This window comes from Ambystoma mexicanum, chromosome 4p (assembly GCF_040938575.1).
Source record: "Ambystoma mexicanum isolate Mex_15411 chromosome 4p, UKY_AmexF1_1, whole genome shotgun sequence".
Lineage (NCBI taxonomy): Eukaryota > Metazoa > Chordata > Amphibia > Caudata > Ambystomatidae > Ambystoma > Ambystoma mexicanum.
In genome coordinates, this window is record NC_090927.1 from 1,236,240,874 (window position 1) to 1,236,261,394 (window position 20,521).

Here is a 20,521-nt window from a genome sequence, read left to right on the forward strand (position 1 = left end):
GCCTTTCAGCGGTTTAATGACCATGTGTTCACTAATTTACTTTTCCTCTTGGCCATCGCATGTATCGGAAGTTCATTAGACAATTCTCACAGCTCATCTTCCCAATAACCTGACTTGTTAAGAAGGGTACCCGATTCATGAATCCGATACTGCTTTCCGGAACTTGAAGGCCTTCTGTTATGCTCTCATTTTGGCCCAACCTGATCAACGGAAACCTTTTATCATTAAGGCTGACGTCTTATATGGTGCCGTAGGATCCATCCTCAAGCAGACCAGATCCGATAGACAGGAACACCCCGTGGCTTATTACTCACGTATCCTTTGTGATGAATCCAAGGGTATTTATCACCTCTTTCATGGGGGAAGCCCCCACTCCATGAGGCCAAGGAGTTGAGGATGCTACCCGATAGTCCCCCTGGGGGTGGTACTCACTGGGTGGATCTCATGGGGAGGGTTCCCCTCCATGGGACCAGTGACAGTCATCTTCGGTAATGCGGTATTACCCTCCTTCCTGTCTATCCCCTCTTTCCATAGTTACCACTCAGTACCCTGTAGTTCCACACACTTACATTCACCTTTGTAGAGTTGAGGAAGTTAAGGCTCAAGAAAATACTGAGACGAAGAACAGTGATTCTGAACTCTATAGAGATCAGCAGTTCATTACTGTGATTATGAGGAATGGCAGAGCAATGAGGACTATTGATGTGAACCAGAAGAGGCAGTCTAGTTGTTGGAGACTGCGTATTGTCCAGACAGAATACACATTGGAAGATGACTAACTCTGGTGTCAAGCCTCACCTAGAGGCACTGAGAGAAGAGTTTGAATCCTGCAATGGTAGAACCGCGGGAAGAAGCTATAAACCAGGAACACTGTGAAACGATTCCACCATCTGTGAAGGTGCTGCCATGAACCGGCGAACACAGGAAAGCAAGAGAGAACCTAAGCCGGAGAAACACTTGGGAGTCCTCCTGGAGCCAAGCTGCATAGCCAGACAAGCTGAAGCTGAAGAGAGCCACACAACCCGATACACTGAAGGTGAACCAGAAATGCGTAAAACAGGGTGAGCAGAACCAAGAGAAGCAGAAGGTTGTCCGCAGCCAGACCCTGGAACCAAGTTATAGGTACTGCCTGAGTCTGTGAGAGGGGCTGGAAACCAAACAAGGAGAACCTAAGGAGGGTCGAGGACCCAAAGCAAGTTGAAGCAAATGATACATGAGTCAAGGACTCCATGGGGAGTATAAAGACAAACCAATTTGCCACATCAGTGAACACTTGGCAGGAAAGTGAACCAAGTTTCCTCGAAGGCCGATGTAAAGGGGTCTGGGACCCAAGGGGATTACAGAAGCTAGGTCCGGCTGGAGACCCGAGAGAACCCGAAATAACCCAGAGGGATCTGGGACCCATGTGAGAAAGTCAGTGAGAACCCGAAACAGTCCAGAGGGATCTGGGATCCATGGGAGAGAGTCGAGGCAAACCCAAAACAACCCAGAGGGATCTGGGACCCCTATGGGAAAGCCAGGGAGAAACCAAGACAGCCCAGAGGGATCTGGGTTCTATGTGAGAAAGTCAGGCAGACCGTTAAACAACCCAGAGGGATCTGAGACCCCTGTGGGAAAGCCACGGAGAACCGAAGACAGCCCAGAGGGATCTGGGTTCTATGTGAGAAAGTCGGGCAGACCCCAAAACAACCCAGAGGGATCTGCGACTCAAAAGCAAGGCACAGGGATCGGGGACCCACACTTTCAAAGGGGATGAGGCTCAAAGACAAGACGGGAGCACCCAAGGAAGTGTAAAGGGGTCTGAGACCCTCGCAGGAATGACAGAAGGATCTAGGCAGCCTAGAGGGATCTGGGACCAATGTGGAAGAGTCTGGGAGAACCCGAGCCAACCCAGAGGGATCTGGGACCTAGGTGAAAAAGTGCAAGAGATTAAAAGAAGGAACCTAATCACCGATAAACTCCAACTCCAACTCACCTTGGATTTCCAATCAGGATTCAGTGCACTGAACTTTATGGACGCTACCCTGTGTTCACCAACCCGACTCTAGTGTTGCCCACATTCCGTTCGGGTTAGTCCCCTTACTGACTCCCTTCCCAGTCGTTGTTTCTTGAAAATCTTTGGAGTCTGTGAGTGACTGTCCTCTTCAACAGATTAGTGTACCTTAGAAAGACTAATAGTTGTTTCTTAATTATGGTTTAGTTTCTAAAGTCATTTTTTCATTTCTTTTCAACTGTCCGGTGGTTATTGTTCTTTACAACGCCCTTTCCATTAATTACTCTCTTTGGCTGTCAAAATAACTAGCCAGAGAGTGACATTAATTGGAAGGTCTAATGCTGATGACCGTCGTTCTACCTCCAGTTACTCAGGGACGACTCCACGTGTTTCCTTTTTGAATAACTACCTGTATCCTTTTATTGGTGTACAAGTGGTAAATTCTGGTTTATAACATGCACTGAAATTTAAAAGGCTGTGACCAGAGAGTGAGAGAAGGCTCACCCTCGATTAAGAAGATGCCCAATTTTTCCTTACTTTAGTGTAAGGGTTTGAAATAGGTTTGGATGCAGATGGTGGACACTTTACGTTACAGACATCCTGACAGAGTCCTTAGTATTTTGTTCAGGCGGGGCAACCTCTCATAGATATAGGGCAAGAGAGGTTTTCCCTTTTCTTTTACGTTTATAATTAAAGTCTTTGCTGACAAGTATACCACCACTGTGTCACTCATACCTCTGCACCCTTACAGCCAGTGAACTCAACTATTGCGTGATAGAGAAGGAGTTGCTTGTCATTAAACAAGCGTGTGCTGAATGAATACATCTACTCCTGGGAGCCCTGCAGCAGTTTGAGGTCTGAACGGACCATAAGAATCTGAGCGTCATACAACAGCTTGAATACCGAACAGTTGGGAGGTCCCTGTACCTATTATGTTTCTCAATACGATTTTCTCATAATATGTGGCTGATTCCCCTTTTTGATGTACTGATGCTGCCGAACAGGTAGCTGAAACAGCAGAAAAGATACACGTGGAGAAACAATTTGTGCTCTCTGTAACCACTTTCCTGGAGAGAGTCAAGTAGTCCTCTGTGGGATATAAGGTGCCACACAAGTCCTCCAATGATTTGCATATACAAGAAATTGAAGGCCTGCTATTTCCCAAGGATCTTCTCACTGTGCCAACTCCTGGATCACGACAAGTCCTCAATTGGCCACACAACCGCAATTCTGCTGCTTACTTCGCCATGCAGCAGCCACTCAAGATCTCATATCATGCACTTTCTGGTGGCCCAATGTCAAGTCAAGTAGGACATTAAGGATGATGTCTCATCTTATCCTGCTTCTGCGAAGAGTAAATATTCTTCAGCCAAGCCTATAGTAAGCTGCAACAACCACCTGTTCCTAAGAGACATTGGCTTCCTGTATACACTGATTTTGTGGTTGATCTGCCACCATTTGTATTGTTATTATGGTTATCATCAACTCCTTTACTAAGATGGCCCATTTCTTGCCTCTACCAGAAATCCTGACGCACCACAGATGTCTAACATCTTCCTCAAAGACATCTTCCAGCTACACGGACTGCCGTCCACCTTTGTTACTGATGGAGATTCCCATGACACCTCTCTGTTTTGGTCTGCACTTTGTGCATGTCTTCGTATTGATAGAGCTCTATCCTCTAGCTACCACCCCCAGACCAATGGGTAGACAGAGAGGCTGAACCATACCATGGAACAATATCTATGTTTCTCCATGCTACACACACTAACTGGGAGCAACTCTTATCTACAGTAGAGTTTGCATATAGCAACTACATACACACTGCTACTTAGACAAGTCATTTTTTTGGTTCCAATGTACTTCATCCTAGGGCTCTTACGCTCTCTATCCTTCCATCCAGATTTGGATTCCCTTCTTGCACGTCTAACCGAGAACCATAAGGAAGCTTGCTACAATCTGGAACATTCGGGAAACAAGAACATATACTGCGCAGACACGCACAGAAGAGCCAACCAAGAATGGGACGGTGGGACCAAGGTTTGGCTATCTTGACGACATCTACCACATTGTATTTTCCTCTTGAAGTTGGCACCTTGTAGTCTAGGACCATTTTCTATCATAGCTAAGTTCAACTCTGTTGTTCTCAAACTACGGTTACCTCCAGGATGGAAACTGATCCATCCAGTCTTCCATTTCTCTACTGAAGCCATGCCTCAGCGACAGTTTTTCTAGAAGGCACCAATACATTACCTAGAATTACCCACTCTCTCAAGGACAAGAAGAGTATGACGTCTCCAAGATCTGCAACTCCTGATACTTCTGAGGATGGTTGCAGTACCTTGTTGACTGGATGGGGTACTGTGAGGGTCAGAAATGTGAGGTGGACAACTTTGCGAAGGTTTTTCAAAAGATGCAGTTTTTATTCATTCAAAAGGTTGAATAAACCCCTCACTATCCCTACCCTGGTGAGGATTTCCCTGCCTAAAATCAACTAAAGGAAACACTCTAACAAAAGGTTTCTGTCCCTCACAATTATATATACAATAACTCAACAACGTAATATATGGCAGTTCAAAAGCAACAAGTATAACGGTTAAGTTCACAATATGATAACTCCCTCTCCTTATGATCTGCGTGCATTCCCCGTCCCCTAGATTCAAGCAGGATTTTGTTCAACAGTTCCAAAAGAATAAGGAAATCCTGTCTTGTAACAAAGTTCATACATAGTTCTTTGTGATTCCAACTAGACATCAAATGTTCTAACACTTGAGAATTGTTCAACACAGGTTCTTTCTCTTCCACTAGTAATAATAAGAACTCAAACAACCTTCTTTGCGTAAACCATGAACACTTGCTTAGCTCATCAGCATTAACATACATTTCCTTGTCAGGGTTGTTCCACAACCTCTGACCTGGAGTACTCCCCTACCTGGTCAGAAAATTACAACAACAAGTGCCTGTGTGGTTAAGATCAGCTTATAACAATTTCGCAATGTCTCTTGCTTCACAACACCAGGTTTTAAGCAATTTTTCAGAAAAGACAAGATTCACATTAGTGCACTTTTGTGATTCTTTCTAAATATCCTTTAGCAGAAAAGGGCAGCCTTCTTGCCACGTTTGTTTCCCCATTTCTTCATTAACCAAATACTGACAATAATATGGGGCCTCACTATGAGTCTGGCAGTAGCCATGCCGGTAAATACGGCACGGCTGCCGCCTGAGTCATTTTATTCCGGCGCCCTGCAATGGAGACGTACCGGGGCATTACAGCCCTGGCGGTCCTGGTAATTCCCTATTGCCGGGAACCGGAAAATATTACTCCCCATTCCCATTCGAGTCCCATTGGACTCAATGGGAATGGGGAGGATGGATGCACCAGCACCATTCATGAATGGTGGCGGTGCCTCTGTCAAGGTCTGCGAGCACCATTGTTAGCAGACCTGCACACTCGTAATGAGGCCCTTGGTCTTATTGTGATTCTTCCTTGACTTTGGCAATGTGGGTTTACACCAGCTTCTTTTATGCACTTCTTCAAACAAAATAAACTTTACAAACTTTAGGCCTCTCATTTGTCCCCTCCTGACTTTGGCAATGTTTGTTAGTTTTTGAATTACCTTGTTTAAACTTTCTTTTGGCTTGTAATGGTAGTTTGTATTGGCTTCTAGAATTATTGCCCCATTTTATTGCTGTTTTTTAAATAAAGGTGCATGCTTAATGTTACAAAAGAATGTTTTTGCTATTTTCTGCCAGTTCGGTATTCAAAATTGCCTTCTTTTGTTTTTTTTTCTCTCTGCGCATTTGCATTCTGGTGTTAAAGTAACTGTTCTGAGCATGCGAGCGGTCATGGAGCGCTCTGGTTCCACATTAGCTTGGTGAACTCACTGGGTATTATGTGTGCGTCTATTTCCTGTGCAGTTCCCAGGTCCTCTGCCTCAGCTGTCCCTAGCGGTCAGGCAATCTGCTACTTCCAGTCTGCCACTGACCACGCCACTCGCACACAGAGCTTCCTCTGCTCCAAAGGCTCGCCAGTGCTCACCTTCCACCAGAGACAGCCTTGTTATAGGGGAAGCTTTTCAAACATTTGCTTCCCGCTGCACAGCCTCGACAGTCCAGGTCTCCAGGGGGCAAGCTTCCTTCTCTGACGATTCCCGCTTGCGCGACCTCTGCAGTTAAGGCTTCTGGAGGTGAAGACCCTCTCAGGACCCTCAGGACCAGCTACTGCTCGACACTCGACAGTGGTCCTGGCGTCTTCTTTCTCCTCCAGTTTCTGCTTCTGCTGCAACATGGAGAGTTCACAACTCCTCCACCTACTACTACTGCTTTGCTCTTTCTTCTTTCTCGTGGCCTGCACCTGAGGGGGTCTTTTAAGCCTCCCAGTATCCCTCAGGTGTGGGTCATTTCCATTAACAAACTACACTTTGCAGTTTTGTTTCTCTGCAGCCCTCTTCTTCGTTCCAGTACCTTGGGGATTATGGGACTTGTAGTTCACAATGCAGGAATATCATAAGGATCAATCCCATGATATGGTTTTACGGAGAAATAAAGATTTTTAGGGTTTAAGTTGATATTATTCACAGACTCCTTTTCACTGTACCTTTGGGAGTTAGGGGATCTTCTAGCTCTGCAAGTCGCCATGTTTTCAGAAGGGTTTTAATTTCTCCCAATGCCTAGGGTGTATGAATGTTCTCCCCCAAATGTTCAACTTGGGAAGATCTTTCTGACATCAAGCTATTACATACTTAGTCATTGCTGAGATGTCTTCCTGAGAGGAAGATAAATACCTCGTCTCACCCAACAGAGTCCTCCTTTTCCCTTGGGGCCTTTCTCCTCCCTGGTGATCCTCCCGCAGAAGCAGAACATCACCCCCAAGGTCAGGATGAGAAAGCGTCTGCCTTTCCCTGGCCACCTGGCAGGAGATTTTGGGCAGGGTCTTTGTGAGGACTCTGCAGGATTCATCACAGTGTTCCGCTTGGGAACAAACTGGGGAATCTACTTCTTCTATCCACATCCCTGTACTGCTCAGAAGATATCACAGAACCCATCAGTAGAAGTCCGGCTCCTCTCGGACAGGGAGAGGACATACTGTCACCAGGACCCACTGGTTACCAATTCAGTCGTTCTAAGATGGCAGTTTGCTAGAATTTCATTTTTTGTGCAATATTCCCCCCACTAGTGAGTGCCCAGCACTTTTTGCTGGACTCTTGGCTTTTTTTATTAGTTATCCTGAGTGTGTGGGAACCTTTTTCCACACTCACTCAGTCTTTTAGTCTACCTTTGGGAACCTTTTTCAACCCTTTTGGTTGTATCTTTTTGGAGTCATGCTTCCTCCAACTTTTGAGGCATCTGCAATTTATCATTGCAGCAAGCAGTAATTTCTGTGCAGTGTTGATTGGAGCTCTTTGAGCTGTCTGTTTTAGTTTCCTTGTGATAACTACTGTTCCAAGGATAAGGGGATACTTTCTATCCTACCTAACTTTTATTTTGTGGAATCGGCACACCCCACCTTATGCAGAATGCTGAGGGGACACATTGTATCCCTTTTTCAACTTCCCATGTAACTTTCTAGTTACAGTGACAGGCTCATCTGAGTGGCTGGTGGCAGCGGATATCTTCTACCGATTTTTATGAATTTTACATGCAGGCTGCTGTTGCAGCTGTGGTAAAAGGACACATGGGCCACCAATGACCTAAAATGGTGCTTCTTTTTTCACCAACTTTTGATGACTTGTTCTTCCTTGAGCCTTCTTGTGCCGTCACTCTTTTGTCTTTGGCAGGCTCCCATTGGGACGCCCACCCGAGGGTGCCAGGGTGTCTGGGAGGACAGTAAGCTGGGAGTACACCGAGACTCTGCAGGTCTGTGTCCTCCAGTATGTCTCCTTCAATCCAGTTCTGACTGGGAAGCTGGCTGTCCCTTTGTCCCCAAAGTTTGAATGTGGCATGAATTGTGATTGACAGGGTTCCTGCATAAAGGCGAGGATCCTGGAGTAGAACAAGAGTCGACCCATTAAACAAAGAATCCCAGGAAGGAGGATGTCGGCAGCCACCTCCAGTGAAGGCCAGTGACTGCTGAGTGACCACTGCTGCTCCAATCTCCTCTTCTGATTGACAGGAAAGATCCAGACCGGACGACTTCCTCTGCTGTACTGGTGGGCATAACCAGTTCGAGACAACCTGCTGTCCCTCGAAGAGCTGCGACCGTAGTGGGCTGCACTTCCCCAATACCCTCGGCCCTGGACCAATCTGCTCTTCATGTCCTGAAGTGCAGTTTCGGCTGGAACTTTGTGGGCATCCTCTGGGGCCTACAGTGACTCTTGACTGTTTCCCGCTCTGAAACATCTTCCCTTCCAAGCCAGGGACCGAGAAACTGAGAGAAGTCTGCCGTGTGACAGACATCGCTGAACCAGAGCCTGTGTCGAGTCCCAACGAGACAGTATCGTAAAGATCGTCTGCTGGGTGTCCCATCGCAAGAAGCTGCCCGTCTGCTCCTGACAAAAGTTGTTTTTTCAGCCTTCCGGCCAGGAATCCGGGCAGGAGCTGCTGCCGCCTCACCTAGGGACCTGCCAGTGACACCACCTTCTTTCTTCATGAAAAGGTACTTACTTGGGTGCTTGCGGCGTTGAATCGGATTCTTCCTGAGCTTTCTGAGACACATTGGGGTGGACAACCCAACTGTGTTCTCCCAGGCCTAAGGACACTGGTCATTTGCACTACAATCCTCCAGGGGTCTGCCTGACCTCGCTGAACTACATTTTTACTTAACATTTTACCTATTTGCAACATAGTAGAAACCTGCTATTTTGACAACTTTGACAGAGTCTGCCTTTCTTTGTTTTTCTGCCAATGGGCCCTGTTCACCAAGTGTCTAAACCGACTTTGAGACTCTCATTCCCAGATAGAGCTGGACTTTCTAAAGTATAGGTTGCTCAAAAGTACTTACTAGTATTTGTGTTGCTTACTTTAAATGTTGGTTATAAGAAATGATGTGCTAAACTTGAATGCTATGCGAACTACTTACCTATATATCATCTAAGAGTTTACTATTGAACTGAGTAATGCTTAACAAAAGTCTTACTGTTTAATGTGAATACGTTTACTTGCCTATAATTCTAATACTGTGTTATCTGCCTTAGTGTTTATAATAAATAACAATATTTTTATAAAACTGCTGTGTATAAGTGTTTTTGATGTTTGTTAATCTGCTTAGAATCACATGCTGTGCATAGTCCGACATCCAGTGGTCACTGCGGAGTATTGCATTTTGTTTTTTGTAGTCGAAAAGGGGACGTCGACAAGGCATGTCTGTAACACTATCCCTATAGTGACGTGCATTGTACCCACAATCCCTCACGCGTCGAGGTCCCTCAGATTGTTTTTTTCCACCCAGATATTGGTCGCCTTAACACAGAGCTCGTTCGAGAGAAATTGCAAAACATTTACTCAACCCTTTGGTGGTTATTTATTATACATTACATTAGATCCCTCCTTCAGTGGCGAAGCTGTTTCACCGCCGAGTAAGAACTTCGACGGCGGTGACTTAGACGGAGGAGATCCTTCGGCGCTGCCGAACACGTGGCCCAGCCTCGCCGGCCTAAGACAGTAGGAGAGTGGGGGTTGTAGAACATTTCTTTCTACTTCTAAGAATGCCTTTCTCTTTCACCCCCCCCTTTCCTTTGGGGTTGTTATCACTTTTAATTGTATCCTCAGCTATGGAGAGGACTCCGTTTAGATTTTGCCCACGCTGTAAGGGCAAATTCACATGGAAAGATAAGCACAAGCGGTGTAACCTTTGCTTACCCCTCGACCACAACGAGAACGGCTGTGCGGCCTGTAAACTTCTTCGCACAAAAACTTTAAAGGACCGCAGGGTCAAGAATTGGGCAGCCTACGCTATGTCTAGAGCTGATTCCTCACCCGCCGCCGCCGAGTGTGACGAGGACAGTGATAACCCGACCTCCGTTTCGGAGGTTGTAGACCTCTCTAAGGAGCGTACCCGCTCCTCAACGTCTGTCCCCGTCCCCGACAATTTCGGCTCACGCCCTACTTATGGGGATGAACACCCTGGCAACACTGACAAACACAGAAAACATAAACATAAGCACACAACCCACGGCACTTCTTCGTCGAAGACGAAGAAAGCCCTAGCGCCAACAGAGACGGCATCCTCCACTGACCGTAAGGGTCACAAGCCCTCCCCACCACCGCAGACGCGACTATTGACTGGGCTACCTGCAGACAAGGGCGCTACCACCAAAATGCCAGGCGACTCGCCTTGTAAGAGTGCGACCGTCGCCGATAGAGACTCGGCACCGCCCAGCACGACGCCAGACGAACCCTCGACGGAGAAATTAATCGTCGAGAGCTTGGCTCGTATAGTTTCCACTGACAGCTAGAGACGGACGGCGAGTGATACGCCGAAGCCCGCTCACAAGGCCAGCGAGACGCAGAGAATGCCGAAAGGCCCTAGCCTACGAGAAGGTTTCTCAGAAGGCGAAGGGACTTTATCCTCAGCGTTATGGGACAGATCTAGACGGCTACAGGCAGAGGAGCCTCCTTTTTCGCCTCCAGACCGTTCTGGGTTACCACATTGGACATTTGAGAGATTACAATCATGTATGGACAAGCTGGATAGATTTATGTGCACTCCTGAACATAAAACACCCAAGAGGCCAAGGGAGGTACTTCATGAGGACCCCAGGGCTAAATATCCTAGACTATTTTACCCCCTTCAACTGGAGACTAATACTTATGACCTCACTGAAGAAGACTCTTACTTCCAAGAGGATGAGGAGTTCTTAAATAGTGAAGACCAACAGAACCTCGAAGAAGAAGGTTTTGAGGAAAACCCTGACATAGGTGGGGGGGTATCGAAGAAGACCCATATGAAGGTGGCTCACAGCCTTGGCAGTCCCCAACAGCGTCTACAGACCCTGAGATCCTGAACCTTTCCTCTCCTCAAACCACACCGTCAGGAACCCGTCACCTATAGATGACCAACCCACTTTCAACACGCTACTACGGAAAGCAGCAGCGCACTTCGAAATTGAGACTGGGGAAATTACTCCCGATATTGATTTTGTAGAAAAAATCATTAAGGAAAAACCTCTCACTAGCCAGACCATTCCCCTCCTCGCCTCAGTTAAGCGATAAATCATCCCATCGCTATCTACACCTGCGTTGGTTAGAGGGGCCAACCCTAGAATTGAAAAACTGTTTACTCCCTCTCCTTCGGACCCATTATACATTAAGGGTCACTCAATTCCAGATTCCTTGGTTTTAACTACCACAAGGAAAAGGGCAGGGGTTCCGCTATCAACTAGCGAAGCACCCCCGGTCAAGGAAGGAAAGAAACTCTACGCCCTGGGTAAGAGAATTACAGCCTCGGCAGCTTTTTCCACCAGAATTCCCAATAATAATACCTTACTGGCAAGGTATGCTGATGCCCAATGGGGAAAGTTATGCCAAGACCTCGAGGAAGTCCCTGGGCCCTTAAGAACTCGCTTGTTAACCACTGTAACAGAAGGAACTCTGGTTAACCAGAGCATCATTAAAAACACACTTGATGCTGCAGAAACGGCTGGCCGTCCTTTAGTCCAGGGGGGATACTTCTGAAGCGTCATGTCTGGCTCCGCAACTCAGGTTTTAACCCAGAAACCCAGGCGTCACTCATTAATAAACCAATAGAGGATTCTAACCTCTTTGGCAAAGCGGTGGACGACGCACTGGAGACCGCGAAGAAGGATTTCGACACCCTAAAGACTTTAGACCAGATCTCAAGGCCTCCCAATAAGCGAGGATTCGGCAACAAATGCTTTTTTTTTAAGCCAACGTCAACAACAGCAACAGCAACAACAGCAGTACACTGCAGGCAACTGGTCCTCTACTCAGGGAACCAGTGGCCAATACACTCAAAGAGGACAACGCTGTGGCAAGGGTAGAGGTCGGGGCCCCACTCCCAGAGGTTCCCCGGCTACCAACACCAAATGACCCGAAGGTTCGGGTTCCCTCCCATGCATCGCCGGTCAGGGGCTGGTTAACATCTTTCCTACCAGCATGGGAGGGAATAACATCAGACCGCTGGGTATTGTCAACTATAGCCCATGGTTACTGCATAGAATTCAGTCGGTCCCCCACGTACAGACCCCCAAGGGGATGACACCTATCACCGGAGCACCTCGCCATCCTTCTTCAAGAAGTGGAACTGCTGCTACTAAAAGGAGCAATAGAGGTTGTGCCTCTATCACAGGTAACGGAAGGTATTTATTCAGTGTACTTCCTTGTACCCAAAAAGGACTTAACCATGTGCCCTGTATTAGATCTGCGCCCAGCGAACAAATTTGTCAAACCTCAAAAAATTTTGCATGGTGACCTTACAGGAAGTAATCCCCCTGCTTTCACAGGGAGATTACATGACAACACTGGACATGAAAGATGCATACTTTCATATTTTAATGTTGCCAGCACACAGAAAATACCTCAGGTTCATGATAGAGGGCAAACACTACCAGTTCAGAGTGCTACCTTTCGGCATTGCGTCAGCGCCGAGGGTATTCACGAAAGTACTGGCAGTGGCAGCGGCCCACCTGCGCAGGTTGTCCATCCCAGTATACCCTTACTTCGACGATTGGCTCATAACAGGGGATTCTTACGAGGCATGCTTCTCAAATACCCAAAAGACTGTAGACCCTTTGTTCCAACTGGGCTTCTCCATCAACGAGAAGAAGTCCAGCCTAGACCCCAGCCAGATCAAACAATTCCTAGGGGCTCTAATTCGAACAAAGCACGGCCTTGTCTTCCCCTCCAACGAGAGGGTCCAAAATATGCTGTTTCAGATCCCTCAATATGTGGCCGGTCGAGAGGTGACGGTACGCAAAGCAATGCGTCTGCTAGGAATGATGGCATCATGTATATATTTGGTACCTCACGTGCGCCTGCGCATGTGCCCAATGCAAGAGTGGCTCAACAGCCAGTGGTGTCAGGCCAGCGGACAATGGGACGATCTAGTGGTGGTCTTGCATGCCTTGGTTCTCTCGCTAAGGTGGTAGTCGAAGGAAAACCTTGAAATAAGGAAACCATTCGCCACCCCCGCAGTGGAAGCCACTCTAACCACAGACACATCCCTCACAGGATGGGGAGCTCACCTATCCCATCAGACTGCACATGGAGTTTGGACTCTGAGTGTAGCGTCCAAACGCATAAACATGCTGGAACTGCTAGCGGTCTTCAAAGCACTGAAGGCTTTCCAGGCACACCTACAAGGGAAGACAGTGATGGTCCTCACAGACAGCACCACAGCCATGTACTACCTGAACAAGCAAGGGGGCACACACTCTCCAGGACTGTCCAAGCTATCCCAGAACATCTGGAAGTGGGCACTCAAACACAACATGTTCCTGTTGTCACAACATGTACCAGGGGAACTCAATCTGCTAGCAGACAAACTCAGCAGAGACTTCCCTCTGCCGGCAGAGTACGAATGGTGGTTACGAGAAGACATTGTCTTCGACGTTTTCACACAATGGGGATTCCCAGAAATGGATCTGTTCACAACTCTGGAGGACTCCCAATGCCAAGATTACGCCTCAGAACCGATCCAAGGGGAACGGTCTCTGGATAACATGGTCAGGGAAATTTGTTTACACTTTTCCCCGACTCCCCTTCTCAACAAAATGGTGCACAAGATGCACCAGGAACCAGTCACCATGATACTAGTGGCCCCTATGTGGGCCCGGCAGCGATGGTTCACTCACCTGATGGAGATGTCTCTATCTCCACCGGTGAAACTTCCCTGCCCGTACAACATGCTGTCTCAGGACAGGGGCAAGACGATACACCCATGCCCACAGACCATGAACTTAGCAGCCTGGCTCCTGAGGTCATAGAATTTGGACATTTACAGCTCCCTCAAAGATGCATGGACATTCTTAGGGAGGCTAGAAAACGTAACATTCGTTACTGCTATTCTAGCAAGTGGAAGAGATTCATCATCTGGTGTAGAGGTAAGAGCATCAACCCCGTTGACTGCTCTCCCACACAGATTGTTCTTTTCCTGACTCACTTATTAGACTCAGGATTGGTCTTTAATTCTATTAAAGTTCATCTAGCTGCACTTTCTGCATACCACTTCTCAACACAAAGTGTCATGGTGGAAAGTCCCAGTTATTAAAGCTTCATGGAGGGAGTAAAGAGGATACACCCTCCTATAGCTAACCCAGCTCCCGGATGGGACCTAAATGTGGTACTTACCAGGTTTATGGGCTCACCCTTTGAACCCATGCACAAAGCATCTCTTAAGAACCTCACTCTTAAAACTGCTTTCTTAATAGCTATCGCCTCCATTAGGAGAGTGAGTGAACTACAAGCACTCTCTTTACTAGACCCCTTTGTAACAGTTCACAAGAATAAGGTGGTTCTACGCACACATCCTAGGTTTGCACCAAAATGTATTTCTGAATTCCATGTCAACCAGTCAATAGAACTACCAACGTTCTTTCAAAACCCTTCAAATTTGGGAGAAAGGAGCCTGCATACACTGGATGTGCGCAGAGCCGTCATGTTTTATATGGAAAGAACTAGACCGCTGAGAAAGACTAATCTTTTCTTTGTCTCGGTGGCAGCAGGAAGAGAAGGAGATGCAGTTTCAAAATCCACTATATCTAGATGGATTGTCCAATGCATCACTCTCTGTTACACTCTTGCTAAGAGAGAACTACCCTTCAAGCCGAGAGCACATTCTACTCGAGGCACTGGGGCTTCCATAGCATTCATTGCAAATGCCCCTCTTGAGTCCATTTGCAAAGCGGCAACCTGGAGTTCTGTACACACCTTTACAAAACACTACTGTCTAGATGCCCACTCTAGATCTGATTCCCAGGTGGGACAAGCAGTATTAAGACATCTTTTTTCTACTGTTCCTTCTCACAACCCACCTCCAACTCAGGGTACTGCTCGCTAGTCTATGCACAGCATGTGATTCTAAGCAGATTAACAAACATCAGAAGACAATGCATTACATACTGTAAAAGCATTTCGAAGGGATTGTGTCCTCCGACGTATTCCTTATCTTAGATAGAAATCCTTCAGCTTTGCTGGCCTCGGAAAATTTTTTCGCCAGAGGGCGCTGCGCGTCGATGATCGCCGAGTCGATGACCCTCGACGGCCTCCGTGCCGACGTCGACGTCATCCTGCCTATAAAGGCCGCGCGCAGCGTCCGTTGCTCAGTTCCGTTTTTCCGCGCTTCGTTGTGCCTCGGAACACCGTTGCTCAGTTCTCGTCAAGATAACGTATATAATAACTACTATTTACCTCGATATCGATGGCATCCTCCTCCGACCCGACGACCCCTCGGTCCGGTTTCAAAAAGTGCCGAGACTGCGGGAAGAAAATGTCGTTGACGGACCCTCACAGGGTCTGTTTGTGGTGTCTGGGAATCACGCACCAGAGTTCGGAGTGTGAGGAATGCCTTTCCATGACGGCGAAAGCCTTGAAGGAGCGTAGGGGGAAGCTCGAGAGAGGTAGGTCAACTTTAACTTCCTCGAAAGCTTCTTCGGTAGAGTCGAGACGTTCGTCTCCTCACCATAAAAAACACTCTCGATCTAGATCACGAAGTGGCTCCCACCACTCGTCGACATCGAGACACTCGAAGAAGAGACGTAGGAGATCCCCTTCGTCATCTTCGTCGAGTTCTCCTGAGAGAGTTCATTGCCCCACAAAACGCAGCTCGCAAGCTGAGTGGGAGGAATTCAGGAAAAAGATGCTAAGCGTCTTCGAGAAAGCGGCCTCGTCCCCCTCGAAGACAGCTGAGGGTGATACCCCGGGTAAAAAACCCAAAAAATCTAAACGCCGCGAGTCGCAGTACCCGGCGGAAAAGTCAACCCGAAAGCGCCTCGAGCCATCGGGAGATAAAGCATCATCGACGCCATCGTCGAAAACTCCTTCGAAACAGAGGTCGGCGCCATCGACGCCGTTGTCGAAGGATTCATCGGCGCATCAGTCGATCGAGTCGACGCCGACGTCGACGCCGATATCGACGCCGGTGAAGGAAAGAACCACGGCTACTCCACAGCCAACGGTTAGACAAAAGACCTCCGACTCGACGCCGAGAACGTCGACGTCGTTCTCGAGCAGGACTCCGATCCTTTCGAGTTCTTCGAGGCCTAGTACACATTTCTCGACGCTTTTCACGGCGCCTTCGAGTACTTTCACGTCGGTGTCGACGACATCGACGTTTTCAAGGCCTGTGATGATGGCTCCTTCTGCATTGGAAATGGGGTTTATACCATTCCAAAAACCAATGTATCCCCCTTTAACCTCGATTTTTGAGGAAAGGGAGGATTCAGACCAAGATATTGATTTACAGAGGACCACATCACCAGAGCCAGAGACTTTCGCCTCTGAGGAAGGAAGATTAAAAAATCTTCAGGATGCACTTCAGGAAGCTAGTGGCTTGGACACTTCTCCTGAAGCAGAATTTATCAAACCAGACCCAGGAGAACATGCGGAGACTCCATATAGAGCTCTGATGTCTAGAATCATAGAATTTATGGGTTGGTCTGCACCTTCTCCTGCCTTTCAGCAGGATGACCTCACTGACATACTGGACAAGGGCCCACAGGAGGATCCTGTGGTTCCATTTCACTCTGCTCTACAGAGAAGGATTTTGACAAACTGGGAAACGCCAGAAATTATCCCGGCAGTAAATAAAAAACTGTCAACAAAATACAGGGTGGCTAGTTCTGACCCTGAATATTTGTCAAAACACCCTACTCCTGAGAGCTTGGTTGTACAGGCTGCAACCTCATCAGGCAGCACATCTGCATACCCCACTGCTCCGCAGGATAGGGATGACAAAAAGTATGATGCCATGGCTAAGAAGGTTTTTTCTGCCTGTAGCATGGCGTTAAAGTCTATTAACGCGACCTGTACGCTCGCTAGGTTCAGCCACACCCTTTGGGAGTGCGCTTCATCAGCGGCTGACTGCCTCCAAGAAGGAGAGGAAAGGGACGCATTTTTAAACATCATCAGGGATGGTAAAGATGCGATGTGCGAGACCCTACAAACTGGCCTAGATTCTGCTGACAGTATCAGCAGGGCCATGGCGGCAAGTACCACAATCCGCAGGCATGCGTGGTTGAGGAAGTCTGGTTTTGCCTCTGACGTGCAGACCAGGCTTTTGAATATGCCCTTTGACGGTTCTACCCTCTTTGGAAAGAAGGCGGATGACAGTTTGGAGAAACTGCAAACGTCCAAGGCAGCAGCCAAGTCATTGGGAGCTGCTATCCGTCAGAATACCTTTCGTCCTTCGGGATCATCGTGGAGAGGACGGTCCTTTCGTTACTATTCCTCATATGGAAGGGGCAGGGGACGACCGGCTCAAAGAGGCCAAGGAAGATTTACCCGTGGTGGACGGGGTAGGGGAAAGAAAGCCGCACCCGCAGGAGCAGGAGCCACTTTACCTTCGGCAACTGCATCAGCCGCTTCAAAACCACTCTGAGGTCTCCCCTCACAGAACACCAGTAGGGGGCAGGTTAACTCACCATCTGACGGAATGGCAGGCTATTACGTCAGATGCTTGGGCTCTGGAGACAGTGGCCCAAGGTTACTGCCTGCCCTTCCTACATATCCCTCAGAGTCATCCACCGGGGAACAACCCTTTGAAGCTTCCAGATCCGCTCCTCTTGCAGGAGGTTTTAGACCTGCTAGAGAAAGGTGCCATAGAACTGGTACCTGTAGCGGAAAGGAACAAGGGTTGGTACTCCCCCTACTTCATAATACCGAAGAAGGACGGAGGACTGAGACCCATCTTAGACTTACGGGAATTGAACAAATTCCTCCGAAAGGACAAGTTCAAGATGGTGACTCTCTCTCAGATCCTTCAGGCCCTCCAGCTTCAGGACTGGTTGGTATCTCTAGACCTCCAGGACGCTTATTTCCATGTGCCGATCCATCCCAGGCACAGGAGATACCTGAGGTTCGCAATTGGCAGCTCTCATTATCAATTTCGAGTTCTGCCATTTGGGCTAACCTCCGCCCCGAGGGTCTTTACCAAGCTAATGTCGGTTGTGGCTGCAAGTCTAAGGAGGGAAGGGATTCATGTCTACCCTTACCTAGACGATTGGTTGATCAGAGCTGTATCTTCGGAACAGGCTCAGAGACAACTAGATTATGTTTGCCACTTCCTTCACAAGCTGGGCTTCTCCCTCAATTTAAAGAAGTCACAGATGATACCATCACAGAGACTCCAATTCATTGGAGCAGTCCTGGACACTTCCCTGGGAAAAGCCTTGCCACCAGAGGTGAGGGCTCGAGATATTCTGCAGATGGTCATCAGATTTCAGAATGCCCAATATCTCCCAGCCTACGACTTTCTGAGGTTGCTAGGCCTCATGGCATCCTGCATATTCCTCGTGCCGGAGGCTCGCCTGAGAATGAGATCCCTCCAGTGGGCACTGAGAACTCAGTGGTCACAGTTCTCAGGAAGGATGACAGATCTCCTTCGGATCCCGGTCAAAGTAGCCCGAGACCTTCAGTGGTGGGCCTGTCGGGAGAACATCCTGAAAGGAGAAATGTTTTGGCAACCATGGCCGGAGATAACAGTAGTCACGGATGCCTCACTCACGGGGTGGGGAGCTCACGCCAACGACTTGACCATCAGCGGTCGTTGGTCTCCATCGGAGTCCAGACTACATATCAACCTGTTGGAGCTGAGAGCCATCAGACTAGCGCTGAAGGCTTTTCTGCCGTCTGTACGGGGAAGAAACGTCCTAATAATGACGGACAATACAGTGGCCATGCACTACCTCAACAAAAGAGGAGGCGTAGGCTCACTACCACTGTGCAGAGAGGCGATGCAGCTCTGGTTTTGGGCAATTCAGGAAGGAATCTCTCTATCGGCAATTCATCTAGCCGGAGAGAAGAACTTGACAGCGGACGCTCTGAGCAGGCAGAGCACAGTCTCTCACGAGTGGGAGATAGCTCAGGAAGTCCTTCAAGAGATCTTCGCCCTTTGGGGAACCCCTCAAGTGGATCTGTTCGCCACCAGTATCAACAGGAAGTGCGACAGATTTTGCTCAAGGGAATTTCCCCCGAGAGGAGCTCTAGGAGATGCGTTCGTAGTGGACTGGGAGTTCCCACTTCTGTACGCGTTCCCTCCGGTCCCTGTCATTCCTCAAATGATCAGGAGGTTGAGAAGGTTTCGGAAGACCATGATCCTAATTGCCCCGGATTGGGCCAGGAGAACGTGGTACCCGGACCTTCTAGACATGTCCATCTGCCCTCCAATTCGACTGCCATACAGAGAGGATCTTCTCTCGCAGAAGGAAGGTCAGGTTCTCCATCCAGCCATCAAGACCCTCAACCTTCACGCTTGGTGTCTGAAAGGTTGAGGTACAAGGATTGGGACCTTCCGGATGATGTTATGGAGGTGTTGCTTTCGGCCAGAAGGCCGGCAACTAAAACTCTATACCGCTGCCGTTGGAACAAATTTTGCAGCTGGTGCAGAGAAAAGAATATTGAACCCTTTTCTTGTGGTACACCTATGGTGTTGTCATTCTTACTTTACCTGGCTAATTCAGGCCTACAGGTTGGCACAATTAAGGGCTATCTCGCAGCGCTATCAATCTTTAAGCGCACTGCAGAGGAGCCTTCATACTTCAAAATTCCATTGGTAATACAATACCTAAAAGGATTAACTAATGTTTATCCCCCGAAACCTTTTCAAGTTCCCTTATGGGATTTAAACCTAATTTTAAACTTCCTAAAGGGTGCCCCTTTTGAACCACTACACTCTTGTTCATTGAAGCTTCTCACCCTCAAAACTGTTTTGCTAATAGCATTGACATCTGCTAGAAGGGTTAGCGAGTTGCAAGCCTTATCGTGTAAACCTCCACATACAATCTTTTACAAGGACAAAGTTGTTCTTCAGGTGAAGCCTAACTTCCTCCCGAAGGTAGTCTCGGAGTTTCACATCACTCAGAAGATTATATTACCTTCTTTCTACCCTCCTCCTCATCCGGGGAAGGAGGAAGAGAGACTGCACAGGCTGGACCCTAAGCGAGCCTTGAGCTTCTATATCAGCAGATTGGCTAAGATCAGACAAGCAGACCAACTCTTTGTAGGTTATGCAGGACATAAGTTGGGCCTTCCAATAACAAAACAAACCATCTCCAGATGGATTATTTTAGCCATTCTGGAGTGCTACAAATTGGCAGGAAAGGAGCCTCCTCAAAATCTAAGGGCTCATTCTACCAGGGGTATCGCAACATCCTCAGCCCTTCAAAGAGGGGTGCCAATTCGAGATATATGTGCGGCTGCCACATGGTCGTCCGCACATACATTTACCAAATTCTATAGCCTGGATTCCTCCTCTAGTCAAGAAACTAGATTCGGCAAGGCTGTGTTACACTCTGTCCATTCTGGAAGGGTAACATAACTTTTATTACTCCCGCCTCCAGTCACAATACCACTGCTATGGGAGTCTATCTAAGATAAGGAATACGTCGGAGGACACAATCCCTTCGAAGAACTAGT

The 20,521-nt window shown here is 47.9% G+C and overlaps 1 protein-coding gene across 3 annotated transcripts in view; it reads left to right on the forward strand.

The window, feature by feature from the left end:
* Positions 1–20,521, forward strand: part of ARV1 (ARV1 homolog, fatty acid homeostasis modulator) — a 430,152-nt gene that overhangs the window by 400,253 nt on the left and 9,378 nt on the right. The gene's annotated exons all lie outside the window — the stretch shown is intronic.